General features: G+C 45.8%; 1 pseudogene; it reads left to right on the top strand.

Moving 5' to 3' along the window:
• Positions 1-21,677, top strand: part of LOC128541017 (polymeric immunoglobulin receptor-like) — a 37,857-nt pseudogene that overhangs the window by 13,610 nt on the left and 2,570 nt on the right.

Here is a 21,677-nt window from a genome sequence, read left to right as displayed (position 1 = left end):
TTGGTTTGAGTTAAAAAGCTGAGGAAAAAGGACAAACACAAACAAGTAGATAAAGCAAACGTGTATTATACAAATCTAAATAAAGTAAATGAAAAAGGTGCACGACAACCAAACAAAGATATAAACAATATTTACAAACTATATATAATAAACTGTATGTGTATGTGTGCGAGTGAGTGGAAAATGTCCGAAGTCCGTGTTTATTGTATGTGTGTTAGAGGAGTATGGTTCGGTCTCACCGGGGTTAATGAAGTCTGAAAGGCCGATGACGGTGGGTGAAAAGTCCGGGGAATATGTCCAGTCAAAGATAATCCGGTAAAAAAATCTTTGAAGGAAAATGATCCACAACAACCTTTCCTTCTCTCGTCCAAACAAGTAACGGCAGCGTTAGTCCACCATTACTACTCATGCATTTTCCCGTGGACGTGTGTGTGTGTGTGTGTGTGAGATGCGCAAAGTGCGCATTCTCCATGCCCTTACTCTTTGCGTAAGGCGGGCAAGTTGTTCGCGACGTAGAACGTGGGTGGACATTATGCAAAAATATTACGGAGTGACGTGGATCCGTAACAGAGTAAAAATAGATTTGCTAACAACTCGTTTAGGCGAATGTGAGACGATTCTTTTATTGCGAAACTCTATTTATTGCGCACTGTCAGTGTCACAGATAGTTTATGTTCACATACAGCTACATGACACACTGCATGAAAGAAAATATTTGAAAAAGGATAATAGTGGCACTTTAACCACTGAGCTCCCACTACCACTGTACATTTCTTCATTATGTCTATTTGATCTACTCATCTGAATCAACTCAGTGCATGACTTTATATTGTTATACATCAAAAGAAATTCTTTAGCACTTGCTCCCCTTACAAAAAATAACTGCAGTTTTCATGTGTCAAAACTGCAGTTTTCTACATATGCAGTACATATTGTCACGGCGTGCGCCTGTGATGGGTGTGCGCCCAAATCTATTAGCACTCTTCGCTCATTCTGTAGGCTCCCTAGATAGGTCGGCACCCCCTTCTAGTTATGGGTCGTTCATGAACGATTCGTTTTTTTTTCATTTTCTATTGGGCGCGCATGCGCAAAGCTTTGCACAACCTCCGTAGGTTATATACAGGAAATTGTATTGAACGATTCTCAGCAATAAGTCCTCAAGTCTCGAGTCATTTGTTCTTTTGACACGTGACTATAGACGCTTTGCGGTGCAATAGATTCAAAAGAACAATTGACTCAGATTGGAAGGTATAAGAGGTGAGCTGCTCATTCTGTTTATTATAGTATGTACTTAGTTACATTGTAATATTTTTCATAACTGAAACTATAGCCAAAATGTGTGTATGTAGACGTATTGGGGGTGTTTTTTTTATTGAAAACCCAACATTTTTATTTATTTCTGATCAAAAGAACGAAATGACTCAAAAAAGATTCGTTTATTTTGATGGACGAGATTCAAAGAACCGAGTCACTAAAATTATTTGAACATCCCATCACTACCCCCTTTTGCTGGTATGTAATGGTATGGAGACGCCTATTCGGGCGGGCTGGCGATAATTACCGTTAATAGGATCTCGGGCTTGCTCTGCATTATAAAAGAAGTGTGCGGAGTTTAGTTTGGAGTCTGGGAAGAACGTAATGCAGTGGAGCATCAGAGAGTGGCATGTGAGTGAACCCAGCCGGGAAAGCCGCCCAGCCGATGGACGTCAGCGAGGACTCCTGCCTGAGGCCGAGCACAGAGAGAGCTGGGAGAGCGTGCAGTAGCGCTGCCTCCGCGTGCTCCGTTCTGCCACTCCGCCCACCGCCACCTTTCACCAGCTGTTTGCCCCCATGCCAGCTAGGCACTGCCCCAGACCTGCACGTGCACAATCATTCCTTCCCTTTATTTCCATCCTTTCTCCTTTGACCCTTTCCTTCCCCATTTATCTAAATAAATTACCCTTTTTTCCGTAAGACCTCGCCTCGTGTCCGTGATTTATGGTGCCGTCCGTGCACATAGGGTCGAACATGTTACAATATGCAGAAAACACAGTGATTTGGACACGAAAACACTGCATTTTGTATCTTTTACTGCAGTAATCCTGCAATATAATTAATTCATTAACAAAAGACAACAAATAAAGCAAATGCCTATCAAGAAGAAAAGTCAGAAAAGTGTTTTGTTGTCCAAATGAGCACCACTGGATTCATAAAAAGAAAGTGGACCATTGGTAGACTGTGTGAGATATTAGATAATCCTGCAATATTTAATCAAGTAAAATCCAATCACACCTTTGTTCCACAGAGTGATGTCCACCTCATGACGTCTTTCTGATACCTGAAGACAAAAAGACTGACTAAAATACAAAAGTCTTCTATTAAAACTTAAACTTTAAAATGAGTTTTAGTGAAGGAAAATAAAGGAAAGATAAAAACTGTGTTTCCTCCCAAGAGTAAAGTCTCCCCAGGGTCTAATGCTGACCTCTTGGCCTTCTTCCCCTTTCCCAGAGTCTGCTCTGAGGTGATAAGAGGAACAGCCCTCCTCTCGATCTTCTCTCTCGTCTAAGGGCTGACAGGCGACTACAGAAACAATCACAGGACGTTTACAGCTGAATCATTTTTCTCACTTCCTAATACCTCTCACATTGTGTAGTGTTACATATTAAGAAATCAACCTGCACTTATATGGTCTCTAGTTAAACTTGGCTATACATTTACAACTGAATCCAATGCTAGCAGTGGGATACCTCAAGTTAACCTAGCTAGCATGCTAACGGTATAGCGGTTAACATTAGAAAACACAACACTTTTAGGATAATGCCATTAACACCGCATAGGGATACAATACAGTAACTAGTTAAATAACTTAAACTATATATAATATTTCATGTAAAAACTTGACATGATTTAATTTTGATATGTCGCGAGTGTGTACTGTTTTATCAATAATAAAGTCTATAAGAGAGTTATAGTACTCCATCTTGTCTAAGTGTCTCAATAACGAGATACACAAACCGTTACTGTGACCGTTTATATGGTTTTCGCGCTCTATAGTTCAATCTCTGGCTAAGGATTAGATGCCGTCTTATTGGTTGGTGAAGACAAATCTTACAGTTGCGCATATTTAAGCATGTCTCAGTTTGACAATGGAAGAGTATAAGAGGAAGAGATTGTTTTTCTTGCACACACGCTATTTGCTTCTACCTGCTTCAAGCTGGTTTCTGTTTGCCTGTGCCTGGAAATAAGATGACCCTGGCATTGTTTAATAAACCAAGGATTCAGAATCACAAACTACAAATGAGACACACATCACTTCACTTTAATGAATTTAGGCATTTAGTAGGATCCTATATTTCTTGAGCCAAACAACATATTAAATAACAGATACAGTAGGTCAACAGCTAGTGCAGTACAGGACTGCAGTGCAGGATAACTGCAGATAATTACCTTGATATAAGACTATTTTAGCAATGAACTGTTTGTCACGAACAGGGTGTTGTGGCAGGTGTTGAACGCCGTGGGCGTTCAACGGGGTGTTGTGGCAGGTGTTGAACACCGTGGGAGCAGGCATAGAGGCAGAGGGGTTGTGTAATCAAAAAAAAAAAAAAAAAAAAAAAGTCTTTTAATGATGGTTGAACACAAAGTATAAATAAAGACAAACAAAGGAACAAACAAACTCAAACAATACTTAACCCTGTGCTAACAGGGGCTCTCTGGCGAGACACAGACCGGAGGACAAACACACATCCTGTGGGGAGGCAGAGGGAGGCACAGACCGGAGGACAAACACACATCCTGTGGGGAGGCAGAGGGAGGCACAGACCGGAGGACAAACACACATCCTGTGGGGAGGCAGAGGGAGGCACAGACCGGAGGACAAACACACATCCTGTGGGGAGGCAGAGGGAGGCACAGACCGGAGGACAAACACACATCCTGTGGGGAGGCAGAGGGAGGCACAGACCGGAGGACAAACACACATCCTGTGGGGAGGCAGAGGGAGGCACAGACCGGAGGACAAACACACATCCTGTGGGGAGGCAGAGGGAGGCACAGACCGGAGGACAAACACACATCCTGTGGGGAGGCAGAGGGAGGCACAGACCGGAGGACAAACACACATCCTGTGGGGAGGCAGAGGGAGGCACAGACCGGAGGACAAACACACATCCTGTGGGGAGGCAGAGGGAGGCACAGACCGGAGGACAAACACACATCCTGTGGGGAGGCAGAGGGAGGCACAGACCGGAGGACAAACACACATCCTGTGGGGAGGCAGAGGGAGGCACAGACCGGAGGACAAACACACATCCTGTGGGGAGGCAGAGGGAGGCACAGACCGGAGGACAAACACACATCCTGTGGGGAGGCAGAGGGAGGCACAGACCGGAGGACAAACACACATCCTGTGGGGAGGCAGAGGGAGGCACAGACCGGAGGACAAACACACATCCTGTGGGGAGGCAGAGGGAGGCACAGACCGGAGGACAAACACACATCCTGTGGGGAGGCAGAGGGAGGCACAGACCGGAGGACAAACACACATCCTGTGGGGAGGCAGAGGGAGGCACAGACCGGAGGACAAACACACATCCTGTGGGGAGGCAGAGGGAGGCACAGACCGGAGGACAAACACACATCCTGTGGGGAGGCAGAGGGAGGCACAGACCGGAGGACAAACACACATCCTGTGGGGAGGCAGAGGGAGGCACAGACCGGAGGACAAACACACATCCTGTGGGGAGGCAGAGGGAGGCACAGACCGGAGGACAAACACACATCCTGTGGGGAGGCAGAGGGAGGCACAGACCGGAGGACAAACACACATCCTGTGGGGAGGCAGAGGGAGGCACAGACCGGAGGACAAACACACATCCTGTGGGGAGGCAGAGGGAGGCACAGACCGGAGGACAAACACACATCCTGTGGGGAGGCAGAGGGAGGCACAGACCGGAGGACAAACACACATCCTGTGGGGAGGCAGAGGGAGGCACAGACCGGAGGACAAACACACATCCTGTGGGGAGGCAGAGGGAGGCACAGACCGGAGGACAAACACACATCCTGTGGGGAGGCAGAGGGAGGCACAGACCGGAGGACAAACACACATCCTGTGGGGAGGCAGAGGGAGGCACAGACCGGAGGACAAACACACATCCTGTGGGGAGGCAGAGGGAGGCACAGACCGGAGGACAAACACACATCCTGTGGGGAGGCAGAGGGAGGCACAGACCGGAGGACAAACACACATCCTGTGGGGAGGCAGAGGGAGGCACAGACCGGAGGACAAACACACATCCTGTGGGGAGGCAGAGGGAGGCACAGACCGGAGGACAAACACACATCCTGTGGGGAGGCAGAGGGAGGCACAGACCGGAGGACAAACACACATCCTGTGGGGAGGCAGAGGGAGGCACAGACCGGAGGACAAACACACATCCTGTGGGGAGGCAGAGGGAGGCACAGACCGGAGGACAAACACACATCCTGTGGGGAGGCAGAGGGAGGCACAGACCGGAGGACAAACACACATCCTGTGGGGAGGCAGAGGGAGGCACAGACCGGAGGACAAACACACATCCTGTGGGGAGGCAGAGGGAGGCACAGACCGGAGGACAAACACACATCCTGTGGGGAGGCAGAGGGAGGCACAGACCGGAGGACAAACACACATCCTGTGGGGAGGCAGAGGGAGGCACAGACCGGAGGACAAACACACATCCTGTGGGGAGGCAGAGGGAGGCACAGACCGGAGGACAAACACACATCCTGTGGGGAGGCAGAGGGAGGCACAGACCGGAGGACAAACACACATCCTGTGGGGAGGCAGAGGGAGGCACAGACCGGAGGACAAACACACATCCTGTGGGGAGGCAGAGGGAGGCACAGACCGGAGGACAAACACACATCCTGTGGGGAGGCAGAGGGAGGCACAGACCGGAGGACAAACACACATCCTGTGGGGAGGCAGAGGGAGGCACAGACCGGAGGACAAACACACATCCTGTGGGGAGGCAGAGGGAGGCACAGACCGGAGGACAAACACACATCCTGTGGGGAGGCAGAGGGAGGCACAGACCGGAGGACAAACACACATCCTGTGGGGAGGCAGAGGGAGGCACAGACCGGAGGACAAACACACATCCTGTGGGGAGGCAGAGGGAGGCACAGACCGGAGGACAAACACACATCCTGTGGGGAGGCAGAGGGAGGCACAGACCGGAGGACAAACACACATCCTGTGGGGAGGCAGAGGGAGGCACAGACCGGAGGACAAACACACATCCTGTGGGGAGGCAGAGGGAGGCACAGACCGGAGGACAAACACACATCCTGTGGGGAGGCAGAGGGAGGCACAGACCGGAGGACAAACACACATCCTGTGGGGAGGCAGAGGGAGGCACAGACCGGAGGACAAACACACATCCTGTGGGGAGGCAGAGGGAGGCACAGACCGGAGGACAAACACACATCCTGTGGGGAGGCAGAGGGAGGCACAGACCGGAGGACAAACACACATCCTGTGGGGAGGCACAGGGAGGCACAGACCGGAGGACAAACACACATCCTGTGGGGAGGCACAGGGAGGCACATAACACGCCCTGTGGCGAGACACAGGCAGGAGGAGGACAAACATAACAGGACACACAGACTATGCGTGGAGCTGAGACTGGACACTAGAAGGAGACACTAGAGAGAAGAGAGACACCAGAGGGAGACACGTAGAGACTAGAGGCCAAGAGAGAGACGGGACGAGGGCTAAAGACATGGCAATCAGCTAGGCATGGCTTTTAGCTAAACATGGTTAAGCTGTGCTTAACCATGGCAGTTAGCTACACATACACCTAGCTAAGCATGTCTTTAGCCCCAACATGCACTAAGCTACACTTACCTAATAGCTTAACACACACTAGGGAATGGGGGCACAAAAAGACAGACAGAGGATACCCAGTGGCTAGGCGAGGCGGCCCTCCAAGACTAAGCGAGGCGGCACTAACAAGCTAGTCTGTACTCCAAAGCTAGGAGGGGCGGCACTCTAAAGCTAGGCGCACTGGGACACTAGGGGGATAGGAAACACAGGACAGCTAGAGACACAAAGGGGATATGGCTAGAAGCATGCTAGTTACTGTAACTCAACATAGATTTTAGCCAAACACGCTCCTAGCCAAACACACACCTAACTACTTACTTGACTCTAGCTAAACACACAAGAACACAGGAGGACAACAACCACAGTACTTACATTTAAGACAGGACTGAATCAGCTCCACTAACACAGACACACAAAACATACACAGAAACATTGCCAATAAGAGAGCCCAAGTCAACACAACTAAAATCAAAATAAACTAAACAAAGAACAAACTAAAACTAAATGCCCACACAAGTGACAGTGGTGATACCAAAAATGCTCGACCCAGTTTCCCAGTCTAAACAGCTATTTATAGAGATGGATTGATGGCTACCTCGGTTCAGGTGTGCACTCGCATCACCTGACCGAGGTGCCTGCTGGGAAACTGAGTCAGCCAACAAAAAACTACAAAATGAAAAACAGTGACCTCTAGTGGCGGACCCTTACACGGTTTAATAACTGTAAATGTTATTGTTACAGAATCATATTTTAATGCAACTGAATTCCAACTGCATTTAACTGAATTAGTAACTTAACTATATACCAAAGTAACTAAACCGAAGAGTGTTTTATGTACATTTGTCTGATGCAGTTTTCCAAAGGTTAAATGTCAGCTTGATGATGCTGGGCCTTAAACACATTACCTTCTGAGCAGTAGCCCAATGCGCCTTAACCACAGAGCTCCCACTACCACTGTACATTTCCTCTTCATGTCTGAATGATATACTCATCTGAATCAACTCAGTGCACGACTTTATATTGTTGTATATTGAAAGAAAATAATTTACACTTGGCGATATCTAGTGTGTGTGTGTGTATAGTGTCTAACCACAGCTGTCTAACTATAAGTGGCTCTCTGGGAAAAATATACACATCACCAGATAACACACACATCATTTTGAAACTGGATTGAAAAATAAGAGATTGAAATTAAATGTACTGAAGCTTAATAATTTTAAGACATTTTCATTTTAAAATGTTGTAATTATGTTCTATTCAGTAGATTCTGGGTGTTTTGTATCTTTGTTCCTGTAGGCTGTGCTCTCTCTGGTGATATAAATACAGTACATATTTATGGACACAGCGGTGATTCAGTGCTGTTACCCTGCTCCTGCTCTGACCTGAACACCAAACCTCAGAAACTCACCTGGTGGACCTACAGGACAAGAAGTGCAACAGAAGTGTTAAATGATGAGCACTACCGTGGCAGAGTTCAGCTGTTTAATAACATTTCTCCTGCTAATCTGTCTCTGTTCATATCTGACCTGAGAGTAGAGGATCAGGGAAACTACAGGTGCATCACTGAGAATTATCAGAGACCCATCAGGCTTCATGTTGATGGTAAAGTATTTAAATACACACAAAAAACATAATATTTAATGTGAATGCCTCCGAGTGGCGCAGTGGTAAAGTGCTCGCACTATCATCCGGGGAGTGCTGGTTCGAACCCCGGGTGATGTTTTCCTCTCACAGCCGGAGACACAGAGAGAGCTGATTGGCCGAGCTCTCTCAGGGGGGAGGGATGAGAGGTACTTGCGCTCCCACATTAATCACGGCTCTACAGCCAATCAGGGGCGTCTGTGAGCTCGCGCACGCGGAAGGAGCGGCTAGCGCTTTCCTCCGAGTGTGTTACTCTGCCCCTAACGGTGCGTGAGCGAGCAGTTCGAAAAGTCGGCTGACGTCACGCGGTTCGGAGGAAACACGTGATAGTCTTCGCCCTCCCGGCTGAATGGTAGTAGTAGCCTTAATGTGGGAGCCCCCTAGTGACAGGGAGGAATTGGCCACGAATAAATTAGGGAAAAAAATTGGAAAAAAACCCAAAAAATATATATAAAAAAAAATATATATATATATATATATATATATATATTCAATGTGAATGAATACTCTTCAAATTTTGTTCATTAAAGTCACATTTATTACAAACATGTCTACTCTATTTACAATAACTAAAGGGGGAAGAATCTCTTTCATATTGTGAATGTCAGTATCAAGTTAAAAATGGCAGTAAATTCTGATTATGTGTATCAGACTGACTTGAAACTTTGGGCTGTTATCAGATTAAATTTGAAATATTTAAAATCAATATCTTTTGTAACTTTGTAGTGTTTATAGAGCTATTGTGTACCTGTATAATCCCTTCATGACACCTGACATAATCCTACATAAACATTAATAAAGCCTTCAGTAGGTGTCACAGTCACCATGTTTTCTTCATTTAAATTTAATACCTGATACATCAAAATTATACATTATTGTGACACGCAACTTTAAACCAAATTTATAGTCAAAGAAAAATCAACATAACACACTTTATATAATGATCTAAAGTAAGTGAACCTGGAAAGTGTCATAACACCATTTAATGTATACAGAAATCTGTCACTAGACTCGGTGTTATATCAACTTAACATTAACATTGATAAACACTGTCTGTACATCAGAGTGTTACTTTTATTTATACTCTATTCATAAGGTACATGCCATGAACATCAATGTAAATGAATATTTAAATGTTTTTACCTAAGATCTATATCTAAATTAAAATTGTTATTTCCAAATATAAGAGCATTAACAGATAAATACCATCCTTTAAAAATCTCTTCTGGTTTGCAGCAGAAAATGTTGTGATTTACAAGCAGGGAATATTAATAATCACAGTACTTTTGTTATTAACTGTAAATGTTATGTTTACAGGCTGTGAGCTGGTGAAGAAGACAGAGGTAGAGCGTGTGACTGTGTTCACAGGAGAGTCTGTAGTTCTGCCCTGAGTCTGCACTGACATACAGGACAAACCACAGAATCTAAAATGGGAGTTTAGTAGAAACAGTCACAATCAGGAAATTTACCCTAAACAGACTGGACATCACAGAAACAAAGTCAAACTGGTCAGTAACAACTCTCCAGGAAACCTCTTGTGGCGGTGTGGTGGGTGTCTTTTATCTATGTCGGGAAATTTAAACAGAAAATTCCTTTAGACCAACATTAAAAGATTAAATTACCGATTACGCCACCCGGGATTGGTTACCTGGGAAAAGTTTAAGACACGCAGGTTTGAATCTCTCAGTGAGGACACAGGGACATGGATACAAAAATACAAATTTTTATTTATACAGGAAATTTCCAGATCACGCAATATCAAAATGACCGTTAAAACAGATTAAAACATCCCCAGCAAAGAAAAGAAATTGGAGCTGGGAGGTTAACCATAGAGAGGCAGGCTAGGTACAGGACTACACTCCTTCACGACGATAAATAACCACACGTGCACCAACCTCACTAGTGAAAATGTAGTACCACTCCACACTTGGTAAACAGGCACACCACTCTATAAGCAGCTAGCCTGCCTTCTCTACATTCCCAGCTCCTAAAAGAAAAAAAAAAAAAAACTTAATTACAAAACAAAAAAAAAACAAAAACAAATACAGCTGCAAAGCAACCTCCAAACTTGGAGGACAAATAAAACTGAAGCGTTAGTCAGCGAATTACATGCAATGGCAGACACCAAGCAAAGCAGCACAAAACAAAATATAGAAATAAGCCAGCCCAAGGCAGCAGCACAAGCAAAGCAAAGAGCTGTTAAAGAAGCAAAACAGAAAAAGAAAACAAAAATAGCTGTCACAAGGACAAAAACAAAATAAACCAAAACAATCCACTGAAGCAAAACAGCAGTGCTGAAGCTGCAAGCCAAGTTGTAAGCGACAAAGCCAATAACAGGTGAGAAAAGCACGCTTGCCAGCTGATCAATTTACCTAAAATGTAAAAGGAACATTAAAGTGAAGATACAGGACATACCTGTGTGGCGGGCGCCAACGAAAATAAATCCTACCTACCACGCGATGCAGACCACATCCATCTGGCGGCCACTCCTTCAACAGATTGAAAACATAGGACAGATATACAGGTCACATCATATGCCTAAGGATCTTAAGCCTACTATACAAAGAGAAAATAAATCGGCATACCAACGATACGGTAGCATTCGTCTCCTGCAGTACACGCGCACAAATGGCGCCGCTCTTTTAGAAAGGGTAAATATACCTAGACGGCAATACGCTGCTCCTCCACTGCCTCGGACACAATAGATATCCGAAAAATCGCCGGCTTTCCAAAAGAAAATCAGTATTAGCGAGATGCTAACATTGACAAATAGCCGAAAATCCAGCATGCCAAACATACCTCCCGTACACCGGAACTAGACGACACACTTCCGGAAGCGCCACCTGGGGGTGAATTAGCGCCACACCTGGTTGATCTTGCCGCACCCTTTTATACTCTCCTAAACTACACCCAACAATTAATCTCAGGTGCATAGCTGGAAACCTGGAAGGAAGCACGAAGCTCCTTCTCACCACAATCTACCCTCCCCCTTTTTCGTCATCGGCCCGATGATGAACTCCAACTGTCAAACCTATTTCCAAGGTCGAAAAATAGTAGTTACAGAATTAGACACCAAGTGGCTCAAGGATAAACCACCTACTGCACGAGGAAGATGATGGGGGTTCGAATGTCGCCCAGCTGTTACTCGCCCGGTACGTCGTAATAAATTCTCACTCCCTCCAGATTCCTGTGCTGGCACCAAATGAGATGTAGATCTTTGAGACAGTTCTATCGGGACATCAGCTACCAAATTACTAGGTTCAGTAGGCCCAGGCAACACATTTACTGCTCGAAGGCAATTGGGCAAAGATGCATCCGGCGCATCTAGCTGAACCCTAACCGCCAACCCTTCCTCAGGGATTACACCCACCGAATCTAGCTCTTCCTCCGGGGACACCCCAGACAGCTCCACAAGTTCCTCCGTAGGCACCCCCTCGGGGGAATCCCTTCGGATGCGGCTTTTAAGCAATGACCGGTGCACCGTCTTAACCTTGCCCAAGTCATCCACTGGAGCAATCGAATAAACTGCACCCTCTCCAGATGGCACCCGTACCACTTGGTACACCACTGGGCTCCAAAGATCCTGAATCTTATGACGACCCCTACCACTATAATCCCTAAGGTACACCAATTGGCCTTCTATCAGAGGCACCTCCTGTACCTGCTGGTCATGTTTTAACTTCCGTCTCTCAGCCATAATCTTTAACCGGTCTCGTGCCCCATCAAATGCCACCCGTAACCTGTTCTGGTGCTCCAATACCCACTCATTCACACTACCTGGAGTCGGCTCTGATACTCGTCCCAACAAGAAATCAACAGGCAATCGCGGTTCCTGACCAAACATTAAAAAATGGGGTGACTCACCCGTGGATTGATGAGGAGTGGTGTTATAACAAAAGAGGACCTGCGGCAAACATGCTACCCAGTCTCTCTTCCGAGAAGCTGGTAACGCCCGCAGTAGATTGTGCAGAGTGCAGTTAAAGCGCTCACACTGGCCGTTCCCAGTCGGGTGGTACGGTGTTGTGCGAGACTTTTGTACCATATACAGGTCACAAAGCTGCTGAATTAACACCGATTCGAAATTCCGCCCCTGATCCGAATGGAGACGACTTGGTACACCGAACTTATAAAACCACTCTGTGATCAAGACTTGCGCCACGGTAGCAGCCCGCTGGTCACGTGTCGGCACAGCAAGGGTATATTTACTAAAAACATCAGTCATCACCAGCACATTCTCAAACCCTGAACTAGAAGGCTCCAACAACGTGAAGTCAACAGCCAGAATTTCATTTGGCCTAGAGGCCAACAGATGGCCCATAAAACTTTTAACCAAGGGCCGTGTATCTTTGCTAGACTGGCATCGCTCACACTCCTGACACCAACCTGCGATATCAGCTGACATACCTGGCCAATAACACCGCTGGCGCACCAACTCTGCAGTGCGCTCTACACCCTGATGTCCGTGTTCCTGGTGCAGTTGAGAAAGAATCTCAGATTTTAATACCACAGGCAATAGTAACTGTAGAGCTTCTTCCCCCCCATTGGGAGAATAAATTCTACGATAAAGTACACCATCCTGCTCTACCAACCGTTCCCATTGACGCAACAAAGTCAGGGCCCTAGTGGACATCTGCTGCCGCTCCTCTGGCCTAGGACGAGCCTTACGCCTCCAAAAGGGCAAAACCTCAGATATAATGGGATCTGCCTCCTGCAAAAACCCCACATCACCTAATGAGTAACCAGGGAAAGTGGTAATCATCGCCTGCTTTGCCTCCACCGATACTGCTTCCAAAACCTGCTGCAATGGCTTAGGCACCTCGCTCCCTGGAAGTAATCCACCCAGCACCCTACTCTCCGGAGTGTTCTGTCGAGAAAGAGCATCAGCATTTTTATTACTTTTCCCAGACCGATAACGAATGTCAAAATCAAACACAGCAAGCTGAGCAGCCCACCGCTGTTCTGTAGCCCCAAGCTTCGCTGTAAACAGATGACTAAGAGGATTATTATCAGTAAACACCACACATCGACTTCCCAAAAGGTACTCCCTAAACTTTTCAGTCATCGCCCACTTTAGCGCCAAAAACTCCAATTTCATAGAGCTGTAATTTGACAAATTACGCTCGGTAGGTCTCAAACCACGGCTGGCGTATGCAACAGGTCTGACCTTACCTCCTTGTTCCTGAGAAAGGACTGCTCCCAGTCCCCCATAGCTGGCATCCACTTCCAAAATAAATGGAATAGAAAAATCCGCATACGCCAATACCGGAGCGGTGGTAAGCCTTACCTTCAACTCCTCAAAGCTTGTTTGACACTGCTCACTCCAGGCCTCCACAAATTTCAACCCTGCACGTTTCTTCGGCAGGACCTTAGTTCCAGAAAACTCGGCTACCATCCTATGCAGAGGGGCTGCAATTTTAGCAAAGCCCTCTACAAACCGCCGATAGTAACTGGCAAACCCCAAAAAGGAACGCAACTCCGTAGCGTTAGATGGGCGACGCCATTGTGATACCACCTGAACCTTACCTGGGTCAGTTGCCACTCCCTCAGCAGAGATCACATGGCCCAAATACTTTACCTGAGACTGCAAGAAAACACACTTCTCTAGCTTAGCTTTAAGACCCTCCCTTTCCAATCGGCGCAACACTACCTCCAGACGCTCTAGGTGCTGTTCAACAGAAGAAGAAAACACAATTATATCATCCAAGTACAACAGGAGTGATTGACACTTCTGGTCTCCAAACAGACGTTCCATTAACCTCTGGAATGTACTGGGAGCATTACAAAGCCCAAATGGCATCCGATTCCACTCGAACAGCCCAAATGGGGTGCAAAAAGCAGTCTTATGTCGATCCTCCTCAGCAACGGGAACTTGATTGTAGCCACTAGCCAAATCCAGTGTAGAAAACCAACGAGCACCAGTCAACATATCCAATGACTCCTCAATGCGCGGCAATGGAAACGCATCCTTCCTAGTTTTGGAGTTTAACTGACGATAGTCCACACACATGCGCAGACTACCATCCTTCTTTTTGACAAGCACTATTGGGGAAGCATATGGGCTACAACTATCCCTAATGACCTGGGTCTCGAGTAACTGATTAATATGTGCCCTCACCACCTCATACTCAGAGGGAGGAATACGCCGATACCGTTGTCGAATGGGGGTGTCATCAAGAAGAGAAATATTATGAGAGAGCAAATCAGTACAGCCAACATCGCCTTTAAACGCAGAAAATACCGATCGGTAGTTTAGTAGCAACGTCCTAACCTTACTCTGCTCATCACTTGACAGACCTGCCAAATCTAAAGCCTCAATCTGCTTTTGCACAGATGAGATCTCCACTTGAGAGTTAATGGAGCAAACAGTCCCAGGGCATGGCCTGACCTCCGAAACGCCTGGAGGCAAGCTAATCACATGCACGCTCGACAATGTGCCAATCACCCGCCGAGGAAATAAAAGAGCCTCAGTAGTACCTACATTGATAACTGGTATGTACACAGTTCCCCTACTCACCGTAACCAAAGCTGGAGAAATCAACAGCCCCACGGGGAGCCCAACGTCAGGGGGCTCAAGAAATGCAACCTTCCCAGAGAAGGAGTCCGAACAAGTGGCCGCCACCAACTTCATTACACCCCCAGGGATGCGAGTGGCTCGAGGGCCACGCACCTTCACCTTGCCTACACTCTCACCAGGAGGCTGAGCACTTACCTGGTGACAATACTGCAATGCTTGGAACACAGCTTTAGGAGCACTAGACACAGGTGAAGAATGAAATAAGGAAAGTCCATACTGTCCAAAAAGCTCCTGGTAGCATCGGCTCAACACATTCATACCCAAAACACCAGGGGCCTGAGCACACACACCCCCAGGAGGATCCCGAACCACCAATATGCCGCATTTTGGAACCATTTTACCACACAGTTCAACATCCAATTCAATATAACCCAAATAGGGAATAGACAATCCATTGGCCGCCTTAAGCTGTAGCCAATGACAAGACCGAAGATGCTCCTGGCCCCATGGCTCAAAGTATTCCCGGAAACAACTTTCAGTAATGGTGGACACCATAGACCCGGTATCCACTAAACATGAGACAGACACGCCACTCATTGACACAACCAAATATGGGCATGATGACATTAAAGTCGACACGGGGCCAACACTGCCCAAAAGGTCTGAGCCGCCATTTTCCCCAACCGAATTGTGACTCAGCAATTCGGCGGGAATTAGTTTTCCGACGATGAACCGGAACGAGACTGTCTTCTATCCCCCACCTCATGTGTAGTAATTGAAGGTCGTAGAGAAGAGGGAGAACCGCGCTCATAATTGCACTCTCTAGCAAAATGGCCAGGTTTCTGACACTTCCTGCATATCACTGAGGTACTACGAAAGGGGCGGGTCCGGAGAGACTGATCCTGTAATTTGGTTATACTTTGGGTAAGCTGAGCTAACTGTTGCTGCTGTAGTTTGAACATCTCCCTGAGCTCACACATTTCAGACTGCTGAGACGGATGATCCTCTCCCGAACGCGCACCACTTTGGACCCCATATTGGAACCCATGTGCGACGGGAACCGAATGGCTACGACCTCTTGCCCCTCCTGGTGTGCCCTCACGCTCCCACCTAATAGCTTCGCCACGAACATCTAGTAATGTAGCCGAAGGTTGACGGCGAACAAATTGCTTTAACTCACGACGAAGGGTGCAATCCAAGACATGCTCAACAAATTGATCACGCAACACCACTTCGGAATTTAACATCGCCTCGGGCGACTGTCGTCTAACCCTTTCTAAAAGAGCCCTTAAAGCAAGAGAGAACTCCAACAACGTTTCGCCATCCTGCTGCTTTCGAGAAAAGAAAGCTTCTTGCAACGCGATATATGATTGCGAACACCCGTAAACATCCTGTAATGCCGCAATGACTTTAACCGGATCCTCACGTTCTTCTCTCGACCGATATTTAATCTCTTCACGCGCTTCTCCCTCTAAATGATTAAACAAAAAGAGGGATTGGTCTACGACCGACAGATGACGGGCCTGCATACACGCCTGTACTTCTTCAACCCACTCATTAATCCCTAACCCGGATCGACCATTAAATTTTGGGCACTGCCTATCCCTCTGTATAAAAACCAAACGCTCGGTTAAAACAGAGCCAGCACCAACAGGTGGGGCTACAGATGGAGTCACCGATGGACCAGGTAAATCAGACTCATTACTGCGACTGGGCGAACCAACCCCTTCTCTCTCCTGTCTCAGCTTTAGATCATCAGCCCTTAACTGAGCTACTAACTCCCTCAATTCCTGCAGCTCCTCCTCCATGACAAATAAAAATATATTATAGGAAAGTACTCAAAAGATCTTACCACCCTTCAGGAGACTCCTAAAAGAGAAAAAGAATTATTTACCCACTAACCAGCACTACTGTTTTGCTCCAGTCTACCAAGGAAAAGAAAAACAATGTATAAACAAAAAAAAAATTATAATCCACGTCCCTAGTTACAAATTGAGAGGATCCTGCCGATTACGCCAGAATGTGGCGGTGTGGTGGGTGTGTTTTATCTATCTCGGGAAATTTAAACAGAAAATTCCTTTAGACCAACATTAAAAGATTAAATTACCGATTACGCCACCCGGGATTGGTTACCTGGGAAAAGTTTAAGACACGCAGGTTTGAATCTCTCAGTGAGAACACAGGGACATGGATACAAAAATACAAATTTTTATTTATACAGGAAATTTCCAGATCAAGCAATATCAAAATGAGCGTTAAAACAGATTAAAACATCCCCAGCAAAGAAAAGAAATTGGAGCTGGGAGATTACCCGTAGAGAGGCAGGCTAGGTACAGGACTACACTCCTTCACGACGATAAATAACCACACGTGCACCAACCTCACTAGTGAAAATGTAGTACCACTCCACACTTGGTAAACAGGCACACCACTCTATAAGCAGCTAGCCTGCCTTCTCTACATTCCCAGCTCCTAAAAGAAAAAAAAAAAAAAAACTTAATTACAAAACAAAAAAAAACAAAAACAAATACAGCTGCAAAGCAACCTCCAAACTTGGAGGACAAATAAAACTGAAGCGTTAGTCAGCGAATTACATGCAATGGCAGACACCAAGCAAAGCAGCACAAAACAAAATATAGAAATAAGCCAGCCCAAGGCAGCAGCACAAGCAAAGCAAAGAGCTGTTAAAGAAGCAAAACAGAAAAAGAAAACAAAAATAGCTGTCACAAGGACAAAAACAAAATAAACCAAGACAATCCACTGAAGCAAAACAGCAGTGCTGAAGCTGCAAGCCAAGTTGTAAGCGACAAAGCCAATAACAGGTGAGAAAAGCACGCTTGCCAGCTGATCAATTTACCTAAAATGTAAAAGGAACATTAAAGTGAAAATACAGGACATACCTGTGTGGCGGGCGCCAACGAAAATAAATCCTACCTACCACGCGATGCAGACCACATCCATCTGGCGGCCACTCCTTCAACAGATTGAAAACATAGGACAGATATACAGGTCACATCATATGCCTAAGGATCTTAAGCCTACTATACAAAGAGAAAATAAATCGGCATACCAACGATACGGTAGCATTCGTCTCCTGCAGTACACGCGCACAAATGGCGCCGCTCTTTTAGAAAGGGTAAATATACCTAGACGGCAATACGCTGCTCCTCCACTGCCTCGGACACAATAGATATCCGAAAAATCGCCGTCTTTCCAAAAGAAAATCAGTATTAGCGAGATGCTAACATTGACTGTAAGGATTTCTTGAATTTTGGTAGACCCCCTTTGGTCTACTCAGTGCTCCGCCTGTATTCTGCTGTCCCGCCTGAGCTCAGGGAACCCCTCAATGAAGCACACAAGTCAGTGCTCAGTGAGACGTTCAAAGTTTATTGTGGGAGACAGGAGTATATATATACGCACACACACAAAGAACCAAAGAAAAGGTGGATGTGGGAATGTTTACATCCAGTCTGGAATGCTTTTAAAAGATAAGGTAAGGAAGAACATAAATTTAGGAGTAGCTCTGCATTTACGAGCGTTGAACAGTTTTACGACCTTTAACATAAACTACTATAGAATCTGTTTATTGAAAGTGCAGCTTGTGTCGTGGTAAAAGAAAGACAATCTGTTCTCACGCACACAGAATATCATGAAACACACTAAGAATTAAATATTTCCTACAATTCCCCCCTTTTATTCATAAGAAGCATCATTGAATAAAACTCAGAGCTTTTAAGAAGTCGCCGGCGGACAATAGGCCATCGGACACGGCGCAGGAACATACCCTGAAACATACTCATACAAAGAATTTTGCACACAGCGAAAAATACACAGAAACATGACAGGTTGAGTGCAAACTCGTGTGTGTGAAAAACCTTGTTCACAATGTCAAACTCATAAATAACTACTAGTGGTGAACTATTGCCTTTCTTGACGCTACAGTGCTCAGAGTACGGGCACGCCCAATCTGCACTCGTCCCACCTCACGAGGCGCTAAGACACCACCAGGAATGGTACACTAATAGCAAAAGTAAAGTCGACCCGTGGCAATCCAAGGCGATCCCTCTGTGTCACGTCACTCCATCAAGGTCATGTCATGGGTTAGACATCACTGCAGCACGTCTTTAGTCTAGGAAACAAAAATCACACAGACAGAAAGATAATAATACACACGCATTTATTCATCTTTTGGTCTCACGCCGACAGGACATCTCTTCAGCCTAGTAGCATGGATCCACTGTGGAAAAAGATCAGTTAGGATAGCAATACGAGTAATTGCGATTATTTCTGCTGGTCCGTCATATTTACAATCTCCCAGTTTTCTGGGGGTCAAAGATTTTACCAGAACAGTATCTCCCACATTAAAAGGATGTGTGGGTTTTGTTGAGGGTATTAAAGTCACATCAGCAATTTGTTCATAATGTTTAGTTAGAGTATCTATTAGAGCAGCAGAATATTCAGCAATATGTACATCAAGATCAGTTGTTCCTATCGCGGGTTTACCTTTCCTCCATGGCACGGGAAAGGGTCTGCCAAATATAATTTCATATGGTGACATGTGCACGTCTTTTGATGGTGTCATTCTTATTTCAGCTAGAACAGCAGGTAACAGATCAACCCAGTTTTTACTCCCCATAGTTCGCATTGCTTTAGTCAATTTTTCTTTCCAGTGTCCTATTTGTTCTTTCTACTATACCTGATCACTGTGGATGATAAGGAATGTGAGAATACCAGGACAGTGAAAGATATTTACACAAATTCTGTGTTACCTGTGATGTAAAACGTGTTCCTTTATCTGAGTCAATAGGATAAGGCACGCCATAACGAGATATTATTTCTTTCACTAGGACTCCACCTTTGCATTCTCTCGAGCACACGGAAAAGCTTCCACCCACCTAGAGAACTTGTCTACCAAAACCAGAAGATATTTAAACGTATTCTGAGCACACACCAAGCATCTAGATATTAATGAATCAATAGTTCCCAGCATGTTAGCTATGTAAAAGAGTTCTTTCATATCTTCCTTAACCCCCCTTCGCGCGCGATGTGTAACACCATGGAACTCACGCACGAGGAACGGAAGACAATGAGATGGAAGGCACAAATGACCATCAGCACAATACCATAAACCATCAGAAGCAACGTAGGCACCTTGAGCTTGCCAAAAAGAGGAATCATTCTGAAGCTTGTAAAGACAATAAATCTACATCTGGAATCAAAGAGCTAGCAAGAAAGGATGTATTGATCAAATCAGAACCAGAGTCAGGAAAGAAAATCTCTTTTCAGGCTGCTTCTTTAACAACACTATAAGCTAGCGTATTACCTTGGACGTCCATAGATTTACCAGTTGTTGATGTAGAAGACATATCAGGACGTATACTAGTGGAGTGAACAATCTCTAAGCAGCAGTTATGATCTCTTTCTACTAGCCCGCCATCCTGTGCATTGATCAAGCGTGCCAAAGCATATCTGAGGGTGTCAAAAGAAGAGGTGGATTTTATCTCTAAGTTACTTGTAGGACAAAGGATAATCTCATACCCAGATCCAAGCCTTCATATGTTGTGTTTGAAGGTTCTGTAGCACTTGTTTAACCTGATATAGAGAATACAAAATTAAAGGACGAGAGAGATCAATCTTCTTAGCATCTTGTACCATCACCCCACAGGTGGCCACAGCCCTGAGACAGGCAGGCAAATCTTATGCCACAGCATCTAAAGTTTTAGATAAGAAAGCACATGGTCTCACTCCCCCCCATGTTCCTGTGCCAATACAGCAATAGCGGTGCCCCGTGCTCACAGACCTTTAGATGGAACGGTTTTCGATAGTTAGGCAGGCCCAGCGCTGGAGCAGAACATAGGGCCTTTTCCAGTTCAGCAGTCCATGTCAGAGGCTGTTGGAGCGGATCATTGTGTGAGATGACACTCCTGATGCATTTATCGTAGAATGAGCAGTCAGGAATCCACTGACGACAGTAGTTGACCAGTCCCGGGAAAGCCATGAAAGCATGTTTAGTGCTCGGACGTTTAGTGTCGATGATAAGCTGAATTCGTTCCTTTAAGAGCCTTCTTTGACCTTGGGAGAGTTCAAAGCCCAGGTATTTTACAATGTCTCTGCAAAACTGTAATTTAGTCTTAGATACCTCGAAACCCTTCTTTGCCAGGTGTTTCAGGAGACAAGTGGTGGCTTCTTCGCAGCGGCGGACACCAGTAAAACATCTGCATGCAATAGGACAACAGAATCAGTGGGGAGAGTTAGATCACCAAGTACATCTCTTACTACAGCCGAAAAAACATTTGGGTAGTCAATTAACCCTGCAGAAGACGAGACCAGGTGAACTGACGCCCCCTGTGGGTGAAGGCGAACAATGGCTGTGTCTGCCCTTCCACAGGAACACTGAAGAAGGCAGAACAAAGGTTAATAACAGAAAAATGCAAATGATGACAAGGTCTAGAGAAAACAATGGACAGCACATCAGGCACAACAGGTGCAACAAGGATAATTATGCCATTTATTTTTCTCAGATCTTTTGTAAATCTCCACGTACCATCAGGTTTCAGTACTGGATTAACAGGTGTGTTATAAGAACTTACACATGGTTTAACAACACCCTGCTTGAGCAGTGAGCTTAAAATTTCATCTATTCCTGAGGTGACTCGAAAGTACGAAGTAACA

This window comes from Clarias gariepinus, chromosome 2, assembly GCF_024256425.1.
Source record: "Clarias gariepinus isolate MV-2021 ecotype Netherlands chromosome 2, CGAR_prim_01v2, whole genome shotgun sequence".
Classification (NCBI taxonomy): Eukaryota; Metazoa; Chordata; class Actinopteri; order Siluriformes; family Clariidae; genus Clarias; species Clarias gariepinus.
Note: the sequence above shows the minus strand (reverse complement) of the source record. Positions and strands in the feature narration are given on the sequence as shown.